General features: G+C 47.6%; 1 protein-coding gene across 2 annotated transcripts in view; it reads right to left on the bottom strand.

The window, feature by feature from the left end:
* Positions 1 to 20,268, bottom strand: part of Nmdar2 (glutamate ionotropic receptor NMDA type subunit 2) — a 218,936-nt gene that overhangs the window by 86,928 nt on the left and 111,740 nt on the right. For both annotated transcript variants that reach the window (XM_075702104.1, XM_075702103.1), the window contains one exon: positions 17,469 to 17,564. The gene's annotated coding sequence lies outside the window, so the exon portion shown is untranslated. The remainder of the gene's footprint in view (positions 1 to 17,468; positions 17,565 to 20,268) is intronic.

Genomic DNA, 20,268 nt, shown 5'->3' with positions numbered 1-20,268 from the left:
ATGAACAACCTAAAGGAAAAACCACATGATCAAAGCCGCACTGAAACATACGAAATGTAAGAATCAGTCGCAAATGTAGTAAGAGCTTTAGGACATTTGTTACTATAAAAACAGAAATTGATAGCTAGGAATGGAAAGCAAATAAAAAAAACAACGTTAATATATATGTATACAAAAATCAAGCGCTTCGAAGTATCGAGGCATCTCACCTAACAAGCTAGACTGATTCAATGGTTGCCTCCAGTGTCTCGTCGGCGGCATTGCACCACTCCTTCGAGTATAATTAAGTCTAGTCCGACGTATTGGGACAGCGGAAACTAAACATTAGAAGTACATAGAAGACAAAGAGGTCATGAAGTTGTCGTTCGGGCCGCCGTCCTCCAGAGAGGTATTATTGGGCCGCCCGGTACAGGCGCGTAGCCCCAGACGTCCTATATTATTAAGGCCGAAGTCCCAGCGCAAGCGCAGCATCACCGGTGATCATGGCTTTCCGGGTTAGCTGCATCCGCAAATGGCATGCGGCGGGTCATCGGGAACGACTAAGTTCAGTCCCCGGGTGGAAAGCGTCGCTCCAATTTGTGTGCGCGGGGAGAGCCATATTTAATGAAGAGGCTCCGGCGGGCACGCCCCGAGTACGGTTTATAGTAAGCGTCTCACGGAGCGATCATTAAATTAAAGGCCGCACAGTGTAGCGCGTTAGGTGTATCCTGCGGCTCAGGACGACGTAGGCTCGAGGATAAACGCGCATCTACGCATGCGTGAATGGGACCGCGCAGCCGGCACATCGGCTGACACCGCAGCGCTGCCTGACGGACAGTAATATAAATTGCGCAGAACCAACGCATATGCGGGAATATCTCTGGTGCGAAGCTTTTAAGAAGGAGCTAAGTAAATCTTATAAAACTGTTCGTCTTCCGATTCGCGTTTTGCAAAAATCCACGTTGCGGTGGTGGTGTCCTTTGGATAACAGATGCAGATCTTGAAAGCTGTGTTTACACCGGTTGTGCGCTCCCGCAAGCAGCAATTACGGGAGTCGGAAAGACGGCAACGACGTCAGGGTTTGGACACTATATCTTTAGCGATTGCGGGCCTGCCTCGGGCAGGACGCGGAGACTCCCATCACGTGACCCACGCGGTAGCGGATTACACTGTCACCGGGATCCAGCTCAGTTTTTCACTGCATAATCTTTGCCATATATGAAATTTCTTCTTGCGCCGCCTCAAGGATCGGCCCATATGACTCTGCGAGAACCAACACAACAGAGGCGCCAAACTACGTGAAATAAAGCGCGAAATACAACGCCTTAATAAAGCAATGATGCGCTTGGAGCGGCATACGTTTTTTGTATTGTGGATAAAGAGGAGAAGCTTTTTGAACCCTTTAATTTTCTGCGGTTTTGAGGTACCGTTCATCTAACCTCGACCGATGCACAGATGACGTGTCAAAATGCCGTGCTTCCACAACTCGCGGAAATAGTATCGCGGTATATGCGTACAATATTCTATCGGCTTATGATTTACACAATGCCTGATTTAGACCCTGCCCCCCCTTTCTGAAACCCTTCCGCGCCCTTAATTTTCATGAATACTGCAAATCAGCGGAATTCTGAAAAGTGGAGAAGGGTTCATGAAAGGAGAAAAGTGTCATCCAACCGAATGTAGCATCAAGCTACAAAGGAAACCCATACGCTTTCCGCTGAAAAAAAGCTTCGCAGTTGACTAGAAATTCATCTTGATCGCGGATGAGGAAAATTCGACCCGGACGAGGACGAAATTTTTCTCAACATTGGACATAACTTCCGGTTTTCCGGTTTTTTCCGGTTTCCCGGTTTTTCCCGGTTTTACTTAACTTCGGTTACTAGCAGATTGCCTTCGGCGACATGGATCACTCGTAGACTGAATATGTAGCGCCCGATGATGTTCATCAGTTAAGAGTCATGCAATTCGTCTTCCATGATGTCCAGTCCACATTAGAGTGCGTGATAGGCACGCTTTCGAAGAGCTTTAAATGTTATATCTGCCTCTGCTACCAGGACGACGTCAACATGTGTTATCCGGCCCTTTTGACGCACCTTGAACGCCTTTCGTCTAATGGTTCGGTGTTTCGTGTGTATCGGCTACAGTTCGCTTCGCCAAAGTACCGTTTATGTCACAGCCCAACTGGCTTTCTATGCCATCTTGTCGACTCTTCGGGCGTCCACCCTGATCCTGCGAAAGTTCATACTGTCTATGGTTTTCTTTTACCAAGTAGTGCCAAGGTCGTCCAAAAGTTTGTAGGCCCGTGCTCGCACTTCCGCCGAATGGTGAGAAACGCTGTGTACATTGACCGTACTCTGGCTGAACTCCTCAAGAGAGGGACTCCCTTTTCCTGCAGGCCCGATCCAGTTGCTGCACTTTCCCACCTTATCAAGCTGCTGAGTACCCCGTCAAATTCTTGCCAACTTGGGCCCGTTCGCAGCAACAGAGGTTCGCAAAGGCGTTAGTGGCTATAAACCTGCGCTGTTGTAGCCAAGTCTCAGGGTGAGCACGACCCAGTTATTGCTCATGCAAGTCACCTCATCTCCTTAGCTGAGCGTTCTGATTCATTTAGCCAGCGCGAATGGCTCCCGCTTTGTTCTTTTTTCGGGGGGTGTGAAGAGGGGGGGTCAGCAAATTGCGTCCCAACTTACATGGGCGACCTTTCGTTGCTATCACAGACCGCCAAGCTTTCTGTTGGATCTCGACCATGAAGGATCCCACAGGTCGCCCTGGTCGCATGGCCTTACGTCTCCAAGAGATGACTTACACTGCGGTACACAAATCCGGCCAGTTACACCAGGAGGACGCTCACTGCTTGACTCGCCACCCCGTCGAGGCCCCAAGCACTCATGGCCCACCTGCCGGCATTTTCATTATCTCCACCTTCCGCCATATCCGTGACAATCAACAGCGCGACACGCTTTTGCAAGACCTCGTCAACTGTTCCAAATAGCTTCTTCTCTGACGCGTCGGATCCTTCCCTTCGCATGTTCCTCGCCCTGGGCGGTGTCTTATATAACCATAATATGCCCCCCTAGGGTGAGGAACTGCTGACCATCGTTGCCTCTCATCTCCGGGTGAGTGTGCGAATCGCATCTCCACAATGTCCCCACCATTAGCCACCTTGGTGTTTCCAGGACGTAGAACGGTGTCCAGCCACAATTTTTTGGCCTCGGCTCTACTGTTTCCGCACGACATTATATAACTAAATGCGAATCATGCCAACGTGGTAGAAAGCCAGACTTGCTTCCTTCTATAGTCCTCTAGCCAATTGATTTACGCGCCGAACCATTGTACTGTATTCGCCTTGACCTTCTCAGGCCCTTTCCCCATCTCGAGGGCTGGAAATCAATATATTGCCATTGCTACGGAATGTTCAACGCGTTACGCTATTGAACAACCTATCCCTACAGGTGCCTCTGACTTCCCGCTGCAAGGCATCATTTTATGTACTGCGAAGTTCTTCGCCAGCTTCTTACAGACCAGCGCCGCTACTACTTATCTATGGCACGTCGAAAATTTACTTAGCCCTTGTGCCACCACATGCAAGCTTACAGCAGCGTATACCCCCTCCCGTAAAACAAACGACCTTACACAATGCCTGAATAGAACAATCGCAGATATGCTTTCCATGTGCATCTCCCAAAATCATCGTATCTGGCATACTGGTCTTTCTTTTGTGAAATCTGCGGGCAACTTCTTACGTCAGGACAACGTTCGTTATTGCCCTCTTCTATCTACAATTCGGAGGTGAACGAACGTTGCCTCTCGAGACAGTGCACTTACCAGCCCCGTCTCGAGCATCCGTCTAAGTACGCTCGCGACGCCGCCATTGCCAGATCGGCAAAAGCACGCCGGATTTCCCGCTTTCGCCTCCCTGCGTTGCAGACACGGTAGAAGCCCCTTTGTGACAACCGCCATCGGGACGACGACTTCAGAGAGGGCGACCTCCTCGCTCTTCTACGGGCGGCTTCAAGGCCACGTGAGGGTCTCATAAAAGCCACTTTCCGGATACTCATCCGGCCCTTACCGCTTTGTCCAGCAAGTGAGTGCTGCCGAGTAGGAAATAGCTGCACTTGATGCGTCCGGCACCGTCCTCTTTATCGGACGTCGTCCACATTCCTCAGCTCAAGCCACACCAGTTTGCCACATTCTAGTAGGCGTCGTGTCGGCGATTTCGATGCCTGATGAGACGTCACGATGCTACCAGCAGAACGACTGCGATCGTCAATGGTACGAAGAAGGCAACGCAGTGTTTAGGCTGGACTATCCGCCATATTTGTTGTGCAGCGAATGTTTATAAATAGTAAATGCATTTTCCATGGTACCTATCTACCTGCGACAATATCGAACAAGCCCCGGTTGACTGTCAGCGTTTGACTGGAGGTTGTGGGCTGCTTGTATACTTAGTCGCATTCCCGTGAATTTCGATTCATGCGCATACTAGAGAGTGCTTACAACACGCGGAAATCGTAAGCACCGAAGTCTTTCAGCAGTAGCAAGAGCAGTTATGTTTCTCAAATGACTGGAAAAGGGTACTCTGCACTACTAACTACTCATCTAGAAGCAACTGATGTCATCAGACGTAAATAAAAGAGTCTGCCGAATACCCTTTTTCTCTATTGCAAAGGGCGACCCTCAGAAGGTCCAGAAAGGTGCGGAACAAGAAGGAAAAAAGGAGGAGACCCGAAACCATGGCCATTTCGTAAATGGTAAACATTGATACCGACATAACGTACACATCATGCGTTTCAGTACACCTTTCTCCAAAAACTACGAAAGTTTCGTTACATGTTCAGGCATCAAAGATGTGTTCTGCCTGGCTTACTTTATGCACATATTGTTGTTTCTTTTGGATGTGTTCAATCGTTTTTTATAGTTCCACAAGAGTCGCACATGGGCATATACCCCATTCCCATGAGGAACGAGTAGGCCTTTGTAATTTCCACCCCGAGCGACAGGCGACACCATACTGTCGCCTCAGAGTGTGAAACTTTTGATGGCACTTGTAGATTTAGGGATTGATCAAGTCTACGAAATTACAACTTCGAGAGGTTGGGAGAAGACCTGTATTTCTATGTCATGGCTTTATCCACGATAAGAAGCTGTCTCACAGCGTAAGTTCTGGATGATGGGATTGGAAATAGTCGGGCTTGAGGATGGGCATATCGGGCTCCTTCGTCAGCGAGGTCATTACCAGCAATGTTGGTGTGTCCAGGTAGCCACTGAAATTTATTTTCGTGGTTTTAGCGATAGCTTGATGGTGGTCTTGTCTCACGTCATTCGACATCTGCCCGTGAGTCGTGTGATATAGGGCAAAATACAGACGTCGAACGTGAAGTTCTCCGGACAGGATTGAACCGGCTGGATTTTACACCATTTTCGAAACTGAAAATCTTTGGACCATGGCTGTATGCTTAGAAGTCACATAAAGCCACGAAAGCGTTGTTGCAGCACCTCTAGTCGAACAGGTTTCGGCGACCACGTGTAGCCTCGGTGCGAACCTTCAAATGTGCGCGAAGCTGTGCTCTATCTCATATCTCTCCCTCTTTATGTACCTATACCCCTTCCCTCAGTGTAGGGTAGCAAACCGGATGTGTGTCCGGTTAACCTCCCTGCCTTTCCTCTCTTCTGTTTCTCTTTCTGTCTTTGTCGTCTCTTTGCTGCATTCTGTGGAGAACTGAATCTGGCAACAACACGTCTGTTGGGGCAGTACTGGTAGCTACGTACGATCCATTTAGTTATTCGGGTGACGTCATGTGTGGGAGCTATTCGGTGAGACAGCAGCAGCTTACCGCCGCCATCACCAACAAAGTCCGGGAGTGTTCGCCGAGAAAGCTTTGAAAGCGCGGCGTTATGAGACAGAAAAGGATGTAAATGAATACGGAAGATCACGTGGATCTTAGATTTGCTTAAATTGGCCAATCGGGTACTTGAAGCTCAGCGGCAAACTCGATCACATTGTGTTGCGATCACTGCTGTCCGTCAACACCTCAACATTTGCTATGGCTCGATAAAGGTGGCCAGTCGTCGAGACGAGTTAGTACGGTTGCGAGTGACATCGCCTCTGCGTTCTGAAGTCAGGCTACGTCTGTGTTCTAATGTCCCCGACATGCGTGTAATGTGTGAGAAGCGCATGGAGGTGACGGAGATAAAGCGATAACGCCGATTTTTCAGACAGGTGCAGGAAGAGTGCCAGGGACATCCATTCTGCGCTACGTGTTCGTCAAAAATCCCGCGCCGCCAGCGCCGTCCTGCGGAAAATATTACTCATAAGGCTTCCTACTAGCGCAGCTTTTAAAATCAACTCTTTCAGCTCTTAGTTTACGCATATTCGCGGAATGACCACCGGTTCGAAGTGAAAGTTCAGTCGTGCTGTACTAATATCTGCCATGTTTCTATTGCTTCTTTTGTTCTTTTTCGCAATCAAGCTGTAACTCGAACCACCTTCTCGCCTGTGTCACTGCCACCCATGATTTTGGTTTCGAGTAGGCGCTGAAACTTATATTATGTTAACCACTCCTCTCTGTAATGCACTTGGGCTGTGAAAGCACGTAAATAAGTAATTAAATAAACAAAATAATTTCACCACAGGACTAATACCTTCGGTCGGTCCTATGTGTCAATGTATTGTTGGCTTATAGTGCCGACACCGACCAATCCACGGCAATATTAAGCACCAATCACTTCTGTCGGTAACTAAGAGAAGACCCCTTGAGCATGCTCGAGAGCTGCCCAAGAAGGACGATAAAAAATATAGTGGTTCTGATGGTTTCTACAAAGGTGTTGAAATTTCCATAGTACCCAACCAAAGAGTAACTGACAACGTGACATATCATCACCACGAAAGGACTCATCCTCGTGGCGCGGTACTTAGCCGCTCCTTACTGTTTGAGTGTCACCTAAGCTTTAGATACCGAATCACCGAAGATAATTCCAAGTGTTAAAGATAATTCGTGCTCCCCAAGAAAGGCAGAAATGAAACATATGACGGGACCCCTATACATAAATAAGCTGCACCAACTTCCTCTCGCATTATCCCTCATGCTAGGCCAGAATAAAGCAGTGCCTAACCGGGCTAGCGCCACAACATCGAATCTCTGCCAATCCCCAATCGCACGCCACTCACGGCGATATCACGTCTTGCCAAAGTTCCGCCGAACATCGATCGCATACAGACCCAGAGAGTTTGGCAATCTTCATTCGCCCGTCGACCGCTCGCCTCGCTAGTAAGAGCAACTTGCTACATACGTACTGAGGAAATATCTTTATCCCGCGTGCTCGTCGGCTTCGATACGTATATCGTCGGTGCACCCCTTTCACTCCCTTTTTCTTTTTTTTTTTACTCCCCACTTCGCCCAAACATACATCAACTCCTGCGCAGAGGACTTGCAGTTCTTGCGCTTACCTAGCTTGCACAACCGCTCCAGGCAGTCTGAGATTCTGGGCGTCCGGGCCCGTGAATGGGTAAAACTTCTACCAGCGTTGGCGCTTCCTTTGCTTCGTGGTGTGCACGTCGCACGGGAGAGCAGGCCGGGTGAGTTGCTGCCGTACGTTGCCTATGAACTACGAGGCATTCCCGTACACATCAATTTGCCCTGCTGCTCTCAAGAACCCACACGAGAAATGGACGCATCATTGCCCACGCGTTCAAGCTGTCACGTCTATCTGTGACTGACACAACTTTGGCGAACGAGAGCTGATGAGCGCTTCTTTTTTTTTTCTCATGTTGTTTCTTTTCCTACGTATTCCGCCAAGCCTGCAATAGGCACAGCGCAAACGGTGCACTTCGGCGAGTGCCTTCTTCTCGGAGAGTTTCCAACAAAATTTACCAGAGCGCACTCTGGCGCGGCGATCGTTCAGCTGCAAGGGAAATTGTGGGTAGTGCATGGATTTGTCTTAACTTCGTACTTGTGACTTCAGATGTCGTTTGCGGCTTAGACCGTTGCCCTTTATCTTCCTGAACCTCTTAAGAAAACATGCCTTATATGTAAGCACGCCTTATATCGTCCGCTTTGTATGTACTATTATATGCAATGTACATAATAGTTATATCATATTTCATTGCCGAGTTACAGAGCCGTATACTTGATAGTTTAATTTCTGAAGAACTTGCGATTTCCCGCAATTCTTGTTAAGAAGTTGGCAGCCTAAAATTTAAGCAACGCTGCATTGGGTCAGTAGATTCTAACTTTTCTTTTTTTTTTGTATGTAAGGAATCTCATCAAATGCGGTGCATTGGTTGCCTAGGGAAACGATTTCTCATCTCCCATGTAATTATAGGAATCCCCGAGCTAAAGCTACCAACGCGATAGCGTTCCGCTCAGTTTTACACTGGCGAAAATAGGACTAACAAGGAAGGAAAGAGGGTGGACGACGAAACACGATAGCACTTCCTCCGTCCACGTTTCCCTCTATTACTTGTCATCTTTTTTGCCAGTGTAAAACTACGCGCAACGTGATCATGAAAATGCACTAAGTAACCCCTCTCGTCGCTTTACTTAATGCTTCCCCTTAACGCGACGTGGGGCTTACACCGCCAACTTTGATTGGCTCTCGTGGTCCACTAACAGGCAGAGTTGCGGTGAAACTGCTCGAAAAGAAGAGAGTAGCCAGAAGATGTGAAGGACAAAAACTGAAAACACAGCAAGCACCTTGCACTGTCCTAACTGCCACAATCAAGTTAAAAAAAAAAGGATATCCTAACTAAAAGCCTGGTGCGGTAAAAAAAAAGAAAAAGAAACTCGTGCATAAGCTATGCGACAATAGACGCTAGTCTGAGCCGGAGCATTTCGAAAACGTCGGTGTGCAAAAAAAAAAAAGAAATATGCGGGAGAAAAGTCTGAGCGAGTTACAACTCCTCGTTGACTGCTTCTGGTATTTATATGAATCAATGTTGTAAGGAGAGTTCTCGTTTCGGATGAAGGATTAGGGTGCTGACGACTGTTAAGTATGACGAGGAACTGTGGTCGATTTTGTTGAACGGCACGCAGCGAGACCGTTTGTGATTGGAATTTTTTCCGGGGCGCGGCTTAGCGTTCACGATATTTCCATTATGACACGCGGGGCTCTCATCACCAAGTGTATAGTTTTTGTATTTTATGTCTATATAATTGCCACCGCAAATACATTTTGCTACGGGCCAGTAGTTACGATGAAGAAGAGGCCAGTGTAGGCGGTTGCCTTGTGGCTAAGGTTATGCCTAACGTGGCACAACCGAGAATTTCCAAAATTTTTATCAGGTTACCGCAGGACTGCCACGCCAGTCGCATACTTTTTTTTATTTTACTTTACCTGCGCCTTTTCCTTTATTACCGAATTTTTCACCAGTTGTATCCTAGGCTGTAGATACACATTTTAGCCTGATTGTCTGAGAAAGTGCCGTTAACTTATCACAGTTAGAGTTACCGAGTTTCCTTTAACAGGGTAATCTTCCAGCCACAACTAAGCCAGAAGGTCCACTTCTAACGCTGCCATTCCATAGGTTGCTTTCAAGTGTACTTGAACGTGCATGGAATGTTGTGAAGCTTCGCGTAACTGCCACCTGTGGCATGAAAGGCTACCAAAGATACGTACTTTGCCGGAGGGCCCTGTGTTTGTGCCGTCTTGCATACAGCGTTTTGATATTCGATTTGTTCGGTTGTAATTGGTAATCTTCGCCGCTACTTCGGATGCCGGCTTTGTCACCAAAAATAAAATGGTCGAACGATTAAGGGCGCGGACGTGAAAGGCAAGCTTTCCGGCAATAAAACAGATTTCGCAAGCATGAGGAGACAGCCAATCGAATATCAAAGAAACAAAAACAAAAGAAAAAAAGAATTGATGCACAACCACACGTTCTCCAGCTTCCGCGATACTACAAAAGCTATAGTTTTGGCGGCTACAGTGGAATCGCCAACATAAAGATACGACGAGAAATAGAGGAACAAAAGCTGTGGCGCAACGCTTTGGGGTTAAGCCTACCCACCCAGTGGGCGCTGTTTCTTTCACGTGACTATTAGCGTTTCTCCTTTTGCAGCATGTACTCCCTGGGACTGTCAGACTCAGTTTATTGTTCAGCCATGCGAAAGGATCTGCGGTAACAGATGCGCTTGCTATGTACAGGAGGCAAATTGCGTCTCCACTGCCCGAGGTCATTGCGACGATAACTTAGAGGTTATCCTTGCTGACTCGCAAGCATAAAGAAAAACTACTGATTGATGACTTTCGCTCGCGAAATAGTTAGGATAGTAAGGCGTGGTTGTAACGCAACACTAGGAGCTCGTAAATGGCATTGAAATGGCTCTGCGCTGGTTGCGTTAGTCACTCAAGCCACCGTCTCTAACGTCTCGCCATCTCCACTGACGAAATTTTGCTTTCCGGGAAGATGGCGCATTTCTGTACTGCGGGTGGGATGCGATGACGATGTGACACCACTTCCGGCAGATCCCATGGAAGCTGAATGCGTTGTCTTGCTAATTTTCGTATCAGTGCGCAGCAATTCTGACAGAAATGTGAATGCAATAAACGACCTCCTAACTAAAGAACTGAATCAGATTGCTCACACATTTTCTTTTTTCTTCCGCGCGCGTTACACTTCAAATCTTTTGCTTTTCTTGTCCGTGCCTCTCTCATTTGTTTGTTTCCTTTTTTCCTATTTCTTTGTTTGCTATCTTCTTCTCCCCTTCTCCTTTTTTACTCCCTCCTCCCGAAAGAGTAGGCAGTCGTTGTGCCCCTTTCGGTGGCAGTTGTCAGCTTGCTCCCTCCCTGCTTCCTTCATGTGCTTGTCTGTTTCCATAACTACTACTACTACTACTACTACTACTACTACTACTACTACTTCTACTACTACCACCACCACTACTACTACTACTACTACTACTACTAATAATAATAATAATAACAATAATAATAATAATAATAATGGTGTGGTGATGATGATGATGATCATGATGATGATGATGATTTCTCTTCTCTTTTGGTGGAGTGCAGGTCACGGCTTTTAGGACTTACGCAACGCGGAAACTGCCTGGTCTAGGCGCGCAGCACGAAGGCGCATTTGGCTTTTCTGCTTGATGATGGTCCTTGAAGACAGATTCTCTGATTATCTGTAAGATTGCACGATATAGTATGCGTAGCGCGAGCTTGACGGGCTTTGCGAGCGTCTTTGATGCGCTTTGTAGGCGTCATTTTTATATGTCGTCGCATTTATCTTCATGCCGTAGCAGGTTCGGCCAGCCGCTGCTGAAAGCTCTTCAGATACATTTAAAGTCCAGATATCTCTTCCTCTTTCTCTCTCTCTCTCTCTCTCTCTCTATCTGCATCTGTCATCACTAGAGCAGGAAGTTCTCTCTGAAATTACGTTCTTCGCGCGCACGTTTAGTATATCTTCACTTCCTAGGCTTCTGGTTCTGTTGTCCCATATTTTGTGCACCAGCGGAACTCTTTTCTGCAAAGGAGCAACAGTATACGAATCTTTCGCTCTCACAATTACTCCTCCCCCCTCCCCATTGTGCGAGCATGGCATGATCTTATGGCATTTATATGGCCGCGAGAACGCACCGCACCGTATTCATCCGAAAGTTGCCACCCCAAAAATCCCTCTTATACAACGCGACACTAAAGAGAGAAATTATTTCACCTGCATTAGTACATTACCCTTCAACAGTGCAAAAAAAAAAAAAAAACACCACTCCTACCACCAGAAGAGGCTATGCAAGCCAGAAAATGCGCAAAAAGGGAAGGTCGTCTGTCCCTCGAATTTCCGGAATCAGCTCGCCGGGACGTCACGACGTCAGTCATGACGTCATGGCTAACCTTGAACGCCTATGGCTGACGTGATGGGCTTTCAGGGCGTCTGATAAGGCCTGGCTGATTGTTTATCGGAAAAGATGCACTGCACTTGTATCTAAAGGGCCCAAGGACTGAACATGACAAGCTTCCGGAACTTTTAACTTGGGCAAATGCAGCTCAAGTTCGAAAAAAGAAAAATATTTGAAATTTGTGACGTCACACTGACGCCGAGGTGTTTGGTTTCAACAATTTAAACAAAAAAGGAACTGAAACATTGACCTTCATTTGCTCTTATACTGTTCGACCTATTATCGCGAAATTGACAAATACGGAGCAGTAAAAAACGAATTACGGGGTTTTACGTGCCAAAACCACTTTCTGATTACGAGGCACGCCGCAGTGGATGACTCCGGAAATTTCGACCACCTGGGGTTCTTTAACGTCCACCTAAATCTAAGCACACGGGCGTTTTCGCATTTCGTCCCCATCGAAATGCGGCCGCCGTGGCCGGCATTCGATCCCCCGACCTTGTGCTCAGCAGCCTAACGCCATAGCCACTGAGCAACCACGGCGGGTCAATACGGAACTTTCAGAAAAATAGTTCACAAATATATACTGATTTAGTGTTCCTCTTCGGTATCCCTTTAAACGTTTCGTTTTGTTCTTCTTATTATTGTTAATAAATGCCAGCAATGTGCCACCGTTCAAAAGCATGTATACAACTATATTACGAACACAGGAGCCTCTGTCAGGCGGGCTGCACCTTTTGCTCCTGCCCCCTTTTTTTTAACTGTTATTCAATAAAAATAAAGGTTCAATTCAACTTGACGCCTATGGGCTCACCACCACGCCCGGCATGCAATCTACACGGGATCTTGCAGCGTACTTACTCGTCTCTTGCAACCTTTCTTACATTACAAAGTTTACCCTGAATATATACTTCACGCATGACGCCTTTCATCCTAGACACGATCTCGCAGCCTATAGACTATACTGCCAGCGGTGCGTTCCGCGCTATACGAAGACGCTTTTTGACGTCGATGCCAAGCATTGGTTCCATGAGAGATGCTTCACTTAAAGTCTAGGTTGCGCATTGCGATGCATTTTGTGTAGGCTATGCGCCTGTGATGTGCCCTGGGCGTATCATGTCTCATTTATTAACGCTTACATGGGCGCACTAGAATGCTAGGCGCGCCGTCGGGCGAGCCTCTCCAGTTTTCACCAAAGCGCCGACTCGTATCGCTGGACTGTTGCAATGCGCAGCAGTCCCTGCGGTATGCGAACGCATAACTGAACCTCCCGATGAAGCTTATTACGCGATTCGTGCCGATATTGGCAAACATTCTCGCTACGCTTTGCTAACATAGCCGGCGCAGCCGAGCGGCCCCTTCAGAAATTCGGCAGAATTAGGCACGCGGTGACGGTTGAATGCAACACAGCGAAACGCCGTCGAAGCAAATATTAAACGAAAAATAAAGAGGTGAATCCCTTTCGCGCGCTCTGTCCGCGCCGTCGAATTCCATCTGGAAAGACACGCCCGGTCAATAAAACTGAACTACTCGGCTTCGAAAGCGATGCCGCTTCTGTTATTTGATCCCCTTGCGGACTCTCGATCTCGCTTTTTCTTCTCTAGCGACCTATAAGAAAGCAAGACGTTGGAACAATGGTGACGATGTTCGGCGAGCCGTCTTTTTACTTGCGCATCATTGCGCGCTTGTGCGTGTCTGTGAACTCGAGTGTGTCCCCTTCAAAGACGAGCGATCAGGAACTATCCAGCCGCCTTCACTCGGCTCGGCCAACGCAAACGTCGCGCTCGATCGGTCGAAACACGCCGCCGTTAGGAAACCGCGCTTGCGACCGCCAAAAATAGAGGGTGGACGCCGTGTCACCGTCGTTCGCTGTTTGAACGTGACGCAGGGAACTGCGTCAGCACTTAAAGCGCGACTGCTGCTTTCCGCCCCCCCCCCCCCCCCCCCCCCCGCCATCACCGCAGCTACGTATACGGCAAAAAGAATATATTTAAATTGCTTGTTTCACACGGGCTGTTCAGCTTTACTTCGTCTCACCAGTTCCATTCAGTACTAGCAAGGTCTAAGGATCGTGCTAAGCGGGAATCAGTTAAGAAAGCCGGCTGTGCGTTCCAAGGAGTTGGGAGAAGGAAGACTCGTCGCCCATTGCCCGCTACTAATTCTTCCGCGAAGCTTCCATACAGTGGGCTTCGCGCAGGAGGGCGATCGTACACCCTTAGAGAAATTTACACCCTTCGGGGCTTACCTTGTCCCACAACAGTAACCGTCATGTGTCTTGCCCGCATTTCCTTTCTTTAACTCTGCGAGCCCTGTACTTCCCAGTAACGAACGGCATGCGCGTTATCAGTGTGACACAACATTCTTGACAGGAAAGTAACGAGCGCAGCGTTTTCAAGAAAGGAAACGCAAGCAAGACAGATGACGAATATCGTTTTGTGGCGAATTTACACCCCAAAGGGTGCAGCTGTTTTTAGAGTGTAGGTGGACAACAGAGAGCCCTTTCTGCTCCTTGTACCCTTTTAATGGGAAGCCTTCTTTGTTCCATTCTAAGCAACTTGCGGCATAGCTTGGTTGCTGTATCACCGCGTTTCGGATCCCTTCAGTAAGGAGAAAGCCCTCACTGACGGTGGAACCGAGCGTCTGACTTCCAGCGCAGAAAGCCCGATACTCTAACCGTTCAGCCACAATCCCTTTTTTTTTTTTTAGAGCGCAGCTCTCAAACGCCCCTTCCTGCGGCGAGGGTCGGCGTAACCGAGTGAACGAGCACAACTGCGAAAAATGAAAGTGCAACGAGGAGCGCAGAGGGGAATGAAAGAAGGCGACAGCAAAGAGAACGCGAGAAAGAAGCGTGAGAAAAAAAAGAGAGCGTTGTGCCGCGCAAGGAGCGTTCTGTGACAGTCGCTACGAGATGGCGCCAGAGTACCGCGCGTCGTCTGTTCACTTTATCTTCGGTCACTGCTTTTCACCGGTTGGCAAATGGTAAACGTTATACCTCGACGCGCCTGGATGTATCAGATGTTTATTGAATGTTATGGATATTTGTATCCGTTGGGCGTTGTCACCGAAACTTTTTGTAATTCGATTGTATGCTCTACGTAAATGGTGTAGTACTTTCTGGAAGCCAGGCGTGGTCGAACGATTGCTCTGAAACCTTCGACGGGTCTAGTGTAAAAGCCCACCCGCTTCACCCGCAGAATAGATTTTCAAAGATCGCCGACTCTGCTTGCCGTTATCGTTGCGCTTGAGTGGCATTTGTTTTGCCGAGCACAAGTTCGCCAAATAAAGAGATAAATTTATAACTCACAATTTCCGCACTGTGTCTTTCTTCACTGTCACTAGCTTGTCACAACATAAATTGTAATAGAAAGCCAGTTGTTCGAGTTCTTTCTCTACAATGAGCGACGCAGGCGGTGGAAACGCTTCGTCTGCCGCAGAAGCTCAGGGTCGCCGCCGAGATTGCCCTGTCGTTCAGAGTCGAATTCTTTGCCACAACGTAACGCGAATTCGAAACACCTAAACAGCTGTGCTCAAGATTCGCATTAGGGAGTATCGTAATCGTCACTGAATTTTTTTTCTTTATTGCCGGGTTTGACAACGCAAGACAGAGTACAGTGATTAAAGCGAGTCAGCCTATATATTTCGCTGGCATGACAGGATTAAAATTTCTTCGACACGACCAAATCACAAAGCATCGCGATCCAAGCAGGCGCTGGTTCAGGGCAGTCCCTGACGCACCCTTCTTATTCTGTACAACACCTTTGCATGAAATTTTTCATGTCCAGAGCATGTATTGGCATCCGCATGCCAATCCTGTGTATGCGTTTTCCACAAGCTGTGTGTAGGCGACGATCGCACGCGCGCTTCTCTCGTGCCAGAGCCAATCAACTCTTTGAGACGTTTTGGCGCATGTGTCACGTGTTTGCTTTATCGCATTGTTTCCTGGTGGCACCTTGCCCCTTTGAGTGGTTTTTTTAGGCTGCACAGCCTTCAGGACAGGCCCAAATTACCCCAGTCCTTTCTTTATAGCAACTAATGCTATGTAGAAGACTTGCGTCCTGCATGATTTGCCCCTTTGAATGGCTGTGTTAGGCTGTTCATCTTTCGGAACCGGCCCATATCACCCCTATCCTCTCTTTATAGCAGCTAATGCTACGTAGAAGACACGCATTTTACGGGATCGGCGCAGGTCGCATTCGATCCTGGTGATATCTTGCCCTTTGAGTGGTTGTGTTAGATTGCACAGCCTTGGGGATCGGCCCACATTACCCCCAGTCCATTCTTCTGTACACACTTTAGAAATTTTTACACCCTTTGGGGCGTATCTTGTCCCACAACAATAATCGTCATCTGTCTTTCCTGCGTTTCCTTTCTTTAACGCTGCGAGCCCGGTACTTCCCAGTCACGAACGGCATGCGCGTTATCAGTGTGACGCAGCATTCTCGACAGGAAAGTAGCGAGCGCCGAGTTTTCAGGAAAGGAAACGCAAGCAAGGCAGATGACGATTATTGTTGTGGGACAAATACACAACCCAAAGGGTGCAACCGTTTTAAGAGTGTAGCTGCTAATGGTAAGAAGACGTACGTCCTACATGATCGGTCCAGGTCGAACGGGTTTCAAACGTTTCTTCGCCAGAGTACAAATGCCGTCCCCGTCTTAACACACACCGAACGACATAACATTCATAGATAAGTACGATTATGCAACACTTCGTCACAGATGACATCGCGATCTGCATTTCTTCCGCATAGCCCCGTCCAGTACCTGCAATGTAAAACCCGAGAATTCGGGAACACAACTGTTCGCCTTGCGCGAACACGGTGGGCCACCTGGTAACGCTTCGAGGTAACCCAAAAGTTACTTGGTAGCCAGCTACTTGTAAAATGCTTGGCATAAGTTAAATGCTTTCCACAGTGTGCAGGAACCGCAAAATTGGTTTGTTCATCTCGATATTTCGCTGCAAGAAAGAAGTACAGAGGCAACCTAGAAGCACGCACAGTCAAACGTGCATCTGTGTGTGACAAGCGTTCCTGTTTTTTATTGAGCCTATTTTCGCTACGTACTGTCTCTGTCTATTTTTTTTTTACTTGTTTGTTGGTTTCAGTGTTTTTTTTTTATATAAGTGCTGTGTGACTAAGAGAGAAGGAGGAAGAGGCATCACCTACGATGCCGGCCTCTCCTGCACGCAGATTTAATAATAGAAGGAACAAATACCAACTACACTTCAATTCACAAGTCGTTTGCAGCACTGCCGCAGGTACACGGGGAATATCCTTCTGCAGCAGAATATAGATCCGCGTAGAACTGTCTGAATATTGCAGGAATTAAATAGTTATATTTTTGCTTGGTGCAGTGATACGTGACATGTTAGGATAATGCGGATTACTGTGTCGGTGAGCAGACGACGCGGCGCAGATGAACACATCTCGAGAAGCATTGTGCCTTCTTGTTGCTTAAGGAGTCCTGCGGATTCCACAGTGCTGAAAAATAAACGACTTGTGAGATGGTGCACAGATTGGCTCTCAGTAACTTTATCCATTTCTTGTTCTCGTTGAGTGGCGCAACTCACGGCTTCTGCTCCACTGCATGGAAATTGTTGAACGGCTGTGCGAGTTAGTATGTATTCCGAGGACAATGAACGAGGCGTGTTACCTGCAGCGTTGTGCGTGGGTAGCCAGCAGCGATGGCGCTCAATCAGCAAAACTCAAGTCTCTTCAGCAACGTTGCCAGAGGTCCCATGGCCCGACACTGCAGAGAAAGAATTAATTAAGGAAACTTGACATTCAGGAGTAGTTCAGTTCATTGCTTAGCGGCGACCACAGTCGAAATCCAGTTTTAATGAAAAAAATTCATTCGCTAAAAATAGTTCGATATGTCAGGTATATAATTCCATGCACTAGAACTCTCCTATAACGAACCTTAGCTCACAAGCCCATTCGATTTCCTTGGGCAGCGCTCGTTGCCAAACAAAATTTATGACCGTGAGTACTCGCGCTCATTAAGTAAACATAACATTTCGTGTGCTTGGGGGCGCAGCCTCACGCTTGTTTAGTTAGTGGGTGAATGTCTAACTGAATTTACACTACCTAAACCTAGGAGCCATACGTTTTGCAATAGTCTAATACACTTGCTATCCTTATGAATGTCTTGCCTTTCGGACGAAACTGCGATATCTTCTTCCTCTAATTTTGGTCTGGTTCATTGTTTTGTCTTGATTTTTTATTTATTTCTCTTTTTACTTTGCTTTCTCTCTTTGTTATCCTTTCCTTTTTCTCTACATTTTTACGACAGTTGGCTCTCAAGTAGCCAAAATGCCCATTTTGTCGCTGCTTGAAAGCAACAACGACATGGTAACGAGCTTGTAACGCAAGAGCACATGTTCTATACATATGCATGGCGTAGCGGAAACTAGTCAACTCGGGTTCGGTCGTTTAGCAGCTTCCGCGTATCTCCAACGCCTAACCGCGTCGGCGTCACAAAGAAGCGCTCTTTCTTTTATCTTCTTTGTTTTTCTTTTTTCCGAAACAATGCAATAACTGGGTGAGTGGCAGGGCGACGGACGACGGGATGGAGGAGGCAAGAACCACGAGGCTCGAGCACGGGCGGGCACAGACTCCGCTTCATTAGCCTCCTTCCTCGCACTCGAGCAGCCCGCTGAGCTCGCGCCGATTCCGTCCTCTCCTCAAGCCCGTGCTTCGACGGGCGTCAGCTGTTTGCACGTTTGCATAACGGGATTAGATTGCGCACGCGCGTACACACACACAGCCGTCACGCACGGAGCCGCGTTATTGCGTTGGCCGCCAGAAAGGCGAGCGAGCGGAATTACAACAAAAAAGAGTAAAATAAAATGTGAGTGAGGGTGAGACACTGGAGAGGAGGACGAGACCACGTGTTTGGTCATTTCCGGGCGAGGAGGAAGGGCGAGGAAGGCTTTCTGGAGAAAACTCCGGCAGGCCTGGAGTTTTCTGCGACGGCGTTTCTCTCTCTCTCTCTCTCTCTCCCTCTCTCGGCTTCTACGCGCAGTCGTAATTAGCGTGTTAGAGACGCACGGGCACGCGAGAGCCTGGTCCGTCGAGGGTGTGAGAGAGAGGCGCGTAATCAAAGTGCCTGCGCACTCGCGTAGTCGCCCAGGCTGACGTGGTCGCCCCATTGCGGATCAAGGAAATGACGACGGCGTTCAAGACGAGAGCTCGCCAACGGAGTGAGCTGGCGTGCGGATTACTTTAGAGAGGGGAGCGGACCCGCGAACTGGTCCGATCCGTCGCCCACTCGGGAATCTACATGACGAGTGAGGATGGGAGCTCGTGAAAACCTTTGCGCCGCTGTGAGACGCGCAAAGCGTAGAACATCGGTACGTCCTCTTTATTAGGCTTATTAGTGACTTTTATGAAGGCAGCCAATGCCGAGATTTCTTGGGAGCCTCGTGGTCAGTTGTGGAGAAAGTGTTATTTAAACCATTTCTGACTTGGCTGTATATCTAGCGAGTGCTCAGTCTGGCTTGCCTCATTCCGGCGGCTCATTACGAGCCGGCAGATTGCGACAGCGTACTAGGACTCATCAGGAAAGGTCGTCGCGTGCCCAATGTCCCATATATTTGGGGGTATAGTAACGTGTGTTTGGTTTGTAAACTTTTATAATCATATACGATGTGAAACACCTGGTGTATGACTTCTTCCGCCCCTGCTTTATCAGCTATCAAAGGCTGCCAGTTTCACCATTAGAAATGACCGGCTATCATAAAACTTCAGCTAGTTTTGGAATGAGGACTTATACTCCCCTCTTATCTATATACCATTCTCAAGCATTTCTTGTGTCCTGCTTCCATGTTGGTTATAGTACGTAAGCACTTTAATGCCACTTAGGCACTGTGGGCAATATGAATAAAGAAAGAAAGAAAGAAAGAAAGAAGGAAAGAAAGAAAGAAAGAAAGAAAGAAGGAAAGAACAGCAAGATGAAAAGACGTTACGAAATAACAAAACACTGTCGAAGAATCTGCATGGATCACGAAAATAGCATAGAGATAAAAAATATTGTAAACGAAGCAATCCCGAAAAGCAATAGGAACAGAAATAAAAGAAAATCAATACATGTAAATTATTCTTCAAAATAAATTTATTGAGTCACTGACCACGAAGAAAATTTTCCATGCTCATTCGATGGTGCCGTTTATATCTCAAGCGGCTGATAGTTTGGAACTGGAATACCGTTCCAGTATGCCTGGAACGATGTTCCTCAAGACCAGAATAACCGGTAGAGGGGACGATAGAATTACGGCTTTGTGGCATCGAACAACGGTGTCTTGCTCGGTAGCGCAAACCACGTAAAAATGGCGGCGCTCTTGAGCCGTTTCCTGAAGCCACTTTTCTACTGAGTTATTTTAAGAGCAAGGTTTGCCTATGTGCCAACTCCTATTTACCTATTCAGTTACATGTTCAACGCAGAAATGATCTTA

Source organism: Dermacentor variabilis, chromosome 8 (assembly GCF_050947875.1).
Source record: "Dermacentor variabilis isolate Ectoservices chromosome 8, ASM5094787v1, whole genome shotgun sequence".
Classification (NCBI taxonomy): domain Eukaryota; kingdom Metazoa; phylum Arthropoda; class Arachnida; order Ixodida; family Ixodidae; genus Dermacentor; species Dermacentor variabilis.
This window is presented reverse-complemented; position numbering and strand designations above follow the sequence as displayed.